Genomic DNA, 7288 nt, shown 5'->3' with positions numbered 1-7288 from the left:
AGGTCTGTTCTCTTGGGTGGGAATCTACAGGTCTTTTCCAGCTTGATGGAATGGGAGGAGGAGAAAGGAACAGCCACTCACCAGGCTGAAGATAGATCTTTAAAAAGTCCAGAGTAAGATTTGTAAGAAGAACTTAAAAAGTGCTATTGTTTTTAACAGCTGGTACAGGTAGTGAATTTAACAGCTGCCACTACCAAACCAGGTCAGGTCATGTCATGTCCTGCACAACCCTCTCCATCCCAGGCAGTGCTCCCAGGACTAAAGGGCATGGACTGAAAAGAAAGGTGTGATGTGAGGTTGTGTTGATATAACCTGGAGCATCCTTGCAAAACAGGTGGCACAGGGATAGAGCAGCAAAATCCCATCAGCACCCCAGGCACAGGGACTTGAGCAGGCTCTGGAGTTTTACCAGCTGGGACCCTTCAGTGAATCTGGCCAGCGTGATGGAAAATGGAAAGCTCATGGTTTTTCAGGAAGCAGGATGGTTTGGGAGCAGTGGGGTGAGAAAAGAGGTGCTCTGATTGCCCCTGGCACAATGTACCACCCTCCTGAGCTCCAGCCAGGGGATGCAGGCAGCCACAGGCAAGCTGAGTGAGAGAGGTCTGTGGTTATTTTACATTAACTTGCATTACAGGACAGTAAGGCACTTGTATTTATCAGCTTTCAGCTGAGGATTGAGGCTGGCGTGGCTAAAGACAATATAAAAGTTTTCCCTGTAAAAATCCTGTAATTGAAGATCTCAAAGCATTTTCCAGGCATTAATAAGTAAAGCCTCAAATACAGCTACCAGTATTTCAGTCCCCAACGTTCAGCAGTGCTTGTAAGTGCTGTTAAAATAATAACAGTTGTATCAATGCTCTTGCAATCCCAGAAATATTAATGGCATCTTCCCTGTCAACAACCTCCCCCCCCTCCAGGCTCTGCTTTCTTCTCATGGGCAGGAAGCAAAATTTTGCAAGGCGAGAGCTTGCTGGGGAGTTTGGGTCATTTGGGATTTTGCTTTTGTGGGTTTTTGTGTGTGTCCAAGGCAGGGCACCAGCCAACTGGAGTGCTTTCTTGTGCTAAGAGGTGTTCTTCCTGATGTCTAAAACATTTGGATGGATGGTTTTATTATTTTTACCTTTCTTACTGGAATGTGTTTGTGGTCACAGACAACTAATGAAGAGAACAAAGGAGAGACAATGTTGTAAAATCATTAGAAAAGGTAGGCACTGTTCAAACAAATGCAGTTTGCTATTAAAGTGCCATTTTCAGTCTTATTTGCAGCCCCTACTGTTCCTTACACTGGCTCTTCACTGGGGACAAAAAATTCATTAAATGGCTCTTCATTTTGCAATATCAATATGTTTTAAGTCAAATTGTGCATTCTTTGCTGTTAATTCTCTTTTAAACACAAAGGACCATCAGAAAGTTTAGCTGCAGGGGGGCTACAGGCAAGAAGGAAGATACAAACATCCCTCTTACGAGAAATAATAATAATAATGAATTCTTTTAAAGTTTAAAGGAAAATAGTGGCTTTTTTGCACCAAGACTGTAAGACCTGTTCATTGATCTTTTCAAAGAAGCAACAACAATAAGGAGAAATGAGAATGAAAGGAAATGAAAGCAAGGGAATAAAAGCCGTGAGGAGTTGGGGTACGTGGAAGCAACAATCCAGAATCTGACAGAATATGTGGATATTGATGAAGCCTGGGATCCATCATAGATGTGATCCCAAGGAAAGGCCTGGCTGTATTACCTGACTTGACTATTAACTTTGCTTAACCACCAAGGATTTTTATTGGTAAATCCTTTTTTATCTTTATCTTTTTTGTTTATTTTTTTTTTTTTTTAAATTCAAAACACTGCTCATCTCATTTGTCAGACTGCTCACAGCTCGTACAGATTTCTGGGTGGATTTGTTCTGTAAGGGAGAAGTCTTAGCTGAAATGGGACCTTGAATATTTTGCCAACCTTTCACCAGGATCGTGGTGGAAGGGAGACAGATGTGCTGCCCCTGTGGAGCACAGAAGTTTTGTGATAGAGGTTTGTGGTTTGAATCAAATTGAGCAACTAATGATTTTGTGCTGTGAATGTGTCTGCTGGAATGTTTTAATCTGCAAGTGACAAGTGGTTCTCCTGACAATCAGTGTGAGGGGGTAGAACACCCATAGCACAGTGTCTAAAGAAAAATGTCAGCAATACCCGTGGCAAGAAAGACAGTGAGAACTTAGTGAAGAGGTTTTTACACATTGTGGAGTTATGCAAGTTAAATAAAAATTATATTTGTTTGTGTTTAAGGAGAAGGAAAATTAGAAGGGTCGTTGAAAAGTTTAATTTGCTGTATTTCCAGTGAAAATAGACCCAATCTGAAATATTTAACCTAAAAATCACATCTGAACAGTTTTTTTTACATTTGATGCACACTTGGTAAATTCCAGGTGTCTGATTATACCTGGTCCTCTAGTAGGGTGCAGAGCAGGGCACCTCATACTGGACAAAATGTTTGCCCAAGTTCAGAAAGCAAAGCTATTCTGTGTGGTTTTGGTGCAGGACAGGCATCAATTCCTGTCTGCCATGATGAGTAGAATGATGAGTAGAAACACTGTTCTGGCTGCTGGTTGAAGGAAGGGAGCAGTGCTGAGGTGAATCCACATTCCCAGCCATCTCCTGGTGAGGCTCCATAAACTCCTTTGGAGGGGAGATTTCCCTGACAGTGCCAGAACTCTGAAAAACAGAGGAAGTTCAGCATGGGGAAGGTGCAGCACTGTGGTTTCATGGTTGTGGGGTCACCAGCAGAGAGAGGCAGCAGAGGCTGACACCCTGAGCTGTGTTTGTTGGTGGGGAGGGGATGCCAGCACTGCCTGTGATTGCTTCCAGGAGGAGTGGAAGCCATGGAGATGTCCAGCAGACGTGTGCAGGAGCCAGCCTTGTTATCATAAGACTGGGGGTTTAGGCTCCTGTTGGGCACAGACCAAAGTAAGTCCTGGAACAAGACAGATGATGAACTTGGGCTCTAAAATCCTCTGTGCTCCTCTGCCATTTTGGCCAGTGCTCCTGTACCATATGTCAAGTGGGCTGCAAATTCCCATAAAGCAGCAGTTTGCTACACCAGACCTATAACAAGGGAGGTTGTAAAAAGAATAAATGGCAAGTGGAAGGTGGAAATCATGCCAAATGTACAGCACAGGCTTATTAACAGCAGCACAGCAGCCAAAGGGAGGCAGGAGTTGCATATGGGAGTAGGACTGTGCATGGGGAAAACGGAGAGTGGCAGCACTGCCAAAGGGTTTTTCTTCTCTTTTTGCCACTTCTGAAACACTTCAGACATTCTGGGGTTTTGGAATGAGAGCTTTGTCTTTGGTTTTGGAACCGTGTTTTTGTATTTCTGTATAGAAGGCAAATCTGTTATTTTGCTGCTTTTCTTTGCCGAATCCTTGCTCTGCTAAACCACCTTAGGTGTTGTGTGGATATAAGCTGCAATCATAAAATCATCGAATCATAGAAGGGTTTGGGTTGGAAGGGACCTTAAAAATCATGCAGTTCCAGCCCAGTCTGCAGCTGTGATCCTGGAAGGGCCAAAACAAGGAGCCCCCTTAACATGACCTCTTTCTACTGTAGGAGAAACAGTCCCAGGCATCTCCAGCAAGGCCCAGAAATGTTGGTTTTTATAATGGGAATTACTATAACTTACAGCGGTCCCATAGGCTGAGCACTGTTTGTTGAAAGCTTTTAAACTCAGTGAATGCCATTTTGTCTAAATCACAAAGTCTTTAGGGAGCAGATCAATTTTTTTAAAAATGTCATTTGTAAATTCAGAAATGTTTTTACTATGACTTTAGCAATACGTTTCAAATGGTCATTTCAAACTCACTTTCTGTTTTTATTTCTAAGTAAAACCAGGATGCAATATTTCAGCTTGTCTGAAATAAAACAGTAATTTGTAACAATTTCATGTTAACAACTTCATTTCCCAGGAATAATTTAATCATTGGTGGGGAGGCTGCTTTTCAAATCCTAACTGAGCCCACGGTTTTCAGTGTTGGAATTTCTGTCAGAACAAAAATTCATTTTGATAGATTTGGAAAGTTATTGGGGTTGGCTTCCATGTTTAGACTATGCATTTTTCCATTTGTCAACATTTCTTGAAAAAGACTGGATTTGTGGCAAAATTATGATTGAGGACATTACTGAATTTCTCTGGGGAATTTAAGACTTCAGTGTATAAGGAGTGTAACAACTGACATGATAAGGCAGTAGCCAACAACAACAAAACACAACACAAACAAACAGGGGGGGAAAAAAAGAAAAAAGAAAAAGAGAAGATAAACCAAAGAGCACTTGCTGATTAGATTTAATCCTGTCTGGCCATAACTTGTTAGCCTTTCTCCTGCTGAGTAATATTTGATTGATTTTACTGAGGCACTTTAAAAGTACAGTTCAGTTCACTGATACTGCTGGTTGAATTTCCTCAAACAACACACTCTTATTTTAGTCTCATTTTACTGATGGTTTTCTATCTCACACCAGCACTAAAGAAGGAGCTGTGTGTAATCTTAAGTGTTTACACATTACTGGACCTAAAGCCATAACTTCCTACCTACCTGTACCCTACAGAATAGCAAACCTGAGTAGTTTAGACAAAATCCATGAAAAAGAAAGAACAGATCAGAGAAATCACAACAGGGGCTGAAAGGAAAAAAGGGACAGAAAAATCCATTACAAATGAAAATAATAAAGTCTCTTAAACTTTGAGGAAAAAATAGAGGCTTGTTTTGTACAAAGATAGTGAGATGTGTTCATTGATCTTTTTAAGAGTCAAGAAGAAATTGGCCAGCAGCTGAATAAAAGAAAATGAAGTTCCCTTAATACAATCCATGGAAAGACAACTCAGGGAAATTGATCAGTGCAGCACAGATAATTTCTAACCTTTCCCTTCTTTGGAGAAGATGTTTGGGGTTTTGTTCTGATTTTTTTCTTCCCTCCCAAAGAGTATAAAAAGCACACAGCACCAATTTCAAGTGGTTTTTGGATGGCTTTTCTAGCAATAACTGGAGAATTTCTGGAACTAAGCATGGTAACGGCTTTTCTTCCATCTCCTTCCTCCATCACACCCTTGTTGCCCTGAAAAATATCGATACATTTAGAAAGTTTGAGGACTTTTTTTTTCTCCACTTTTTTTTTTTTTTTAACTCTCAATTACTTCCTTCTCTGCCTCCTCCTTCAAAGATATTTTTGAACATTTGGTAATTAAAAAACCGAGTTATTACTGTGATATCTCTGTATACCAGGCAAACCTTATATTAACTGAAGTGCAGGGAGAGCCCAAAGGCCAAAAGATGTTTAGTCCTTGCCAGCCCCTGCTCCAAGCCTGGCCCTTTACCTTGAACAGTAAATCTGTCTGTAGAAGTGGCAGAGCTTTCATTTGCATTCTTTGTTTTAGCTAAATGTCAGATGTCATTGCAGGAGAGTGTTTGAGGCCTGAAACTGCTGCTGCACAGCTGCAGCATCCTTCATCCAGAGGAATTATGCTGGAAATAGGCTGAAGGCCCCAACTTCCCTCCTTTTTAAAACTAAATATTCCCAGCTCCCAGAAATGTGAATAAGAAACAAACTTGTTTACGGTAAAATAAACCTACAAACTCCAGCTATTTGGAGATATTTCTTTTCCAACTCTGAAAAGATCTCTGAAAAATCAAATGCATGAAAACCAAACTCGGCACTTGGGATTTGGGAGCTTCCCACAGCATCGAGTGCAAATCTAAAGCTATTCTAATTTTGCTTACTGGGATAAAATGCTGCTATTTGCATGTTAGCCACAAATTAACAATTAGAGTGTGGCAGTTAATGAAAGAAAAGAAGCAATGCAGCACCTTTGTGAGTAGGCTGTAACCCATGATTATAGAGAGAGCTTTGTAGAGTACCCCTGGGTTCTGTAAATGAAATGGGCCCTTGCATATGCTGCATAATTGTCAAAACATGAGGCTTTGTAGTCACATCCCCAAAATACAATCCATCTTATAAAGCTGCATGACATAACCAGCAGCATAATAATTTCCTTCTCCATGGGCAAGTTGTTCCTCAGCCTTGAGGCAGTGCTCATTCAGGTCAGGTATGAAGTTATGTGAAGGTCAGCGTGGGAAAGATCAAACCACACCTGTCTAGATCACACCAGCTCTGCTAATGAAAAGGTATATTCCCTGCCTGGCTTGCACACAGAAATACTTACTGAGATCTTACACAGAATGAGAAAATGTTCCGCAGAAGGATTGGGCACTAAACTCTGCAGAAAAGTCCTCGAAATAAATCATTATCACGAATATTTTAATGCAGACATCTCTCTGACACAGCTTTCACTGCATGCAAATATTTAAGCTCATGCTTTAGCTGGTTCTGATGTCCCATGGCTGGACCTGCAGAGGCCATTAGTGATTCAGAACAGGATATTATCCACTGACAGATAATCATTGTCTGTTCAGAAACTTCTCCTTTTACAGTACAGCTGGTGTCTATCAGCTGTGCTAGAATGGTCCAGGGAGATTTGGACAGTGTAGAGGGGTTTTTTAAGAGGAAGTTTAGAGTAAATATCAGCAATCACCGTTTGAGTAAAATCAGCAGCAAGCCAAGACTTCCCTTGCTCCTGTATAGGAAAGGATGAATCAATTTCCCTGTCCTTTATTACTTGAGTTCCCCCTGCAGATAATTGTACATGAATTTTTAAATTTAAATCCTAGAATATGTTCTAAATGCTTACCTAGATGGTTATTTTAGTTTTCATATCACTAAACATAAATACACGTATTCTAGAAAAGCAAATGGATTAATTAAAGGAAGTGTTAAATGAGATGTTTATAATTTTCATTCAGATGAAATCAGCCTGACTTATACCATGTCACATCACACAGACTTCTTGATGTGTCTGTAAGGGACACACAAATAAAGAGAATCATTTCTTCACAAACCCAGTGAACTTCAAATTTTACAAGGTTGTGTGAAGTCAGAGTCACGAGGGATTTTGGGAGCTAAGATCACACGGAAGATGTTTTATTACATGATGGGAAAACTGGGAAAAACTGAACTTTCAACCTTTTTTGTGAAAGCATATGAATACAAAAATCAAGCTGATATACAAAAGCAACTAATCATCAAGAAAGACAATTGTTAGTGACTTGTGAAAGAAATCACCAACAGATAAGAAACAATTGGAAAATATTACTGGTTTTCTGCATCTACTGCATTTAAGTCTGGACAGCAGTTTTACTCAGTGAGCTTTATGAGACAATCAGGGATGTTAAACAAGAAGGAAATC

The sequence above is a fragment of the Geospiza fortis genome, unplaced genomic scaffold (genome assembly GCF_000277835.1).
Source record: "Geospiza fortis unplaced genomic scaffold, GeoFor_1.0 scaffold330, whole genome shotgun sequence".
Taxonomy (NCBI): Eukaryota; Metazoa; Chordata; class Aves; order Passeriformes; family Thraupidae; genus Geospiza; species Geospiza fortis.
The sequence above is the reverse complement of the archived record's forward strand: the minus strand, read 5'-3'. Positions refer to the sequence as shown.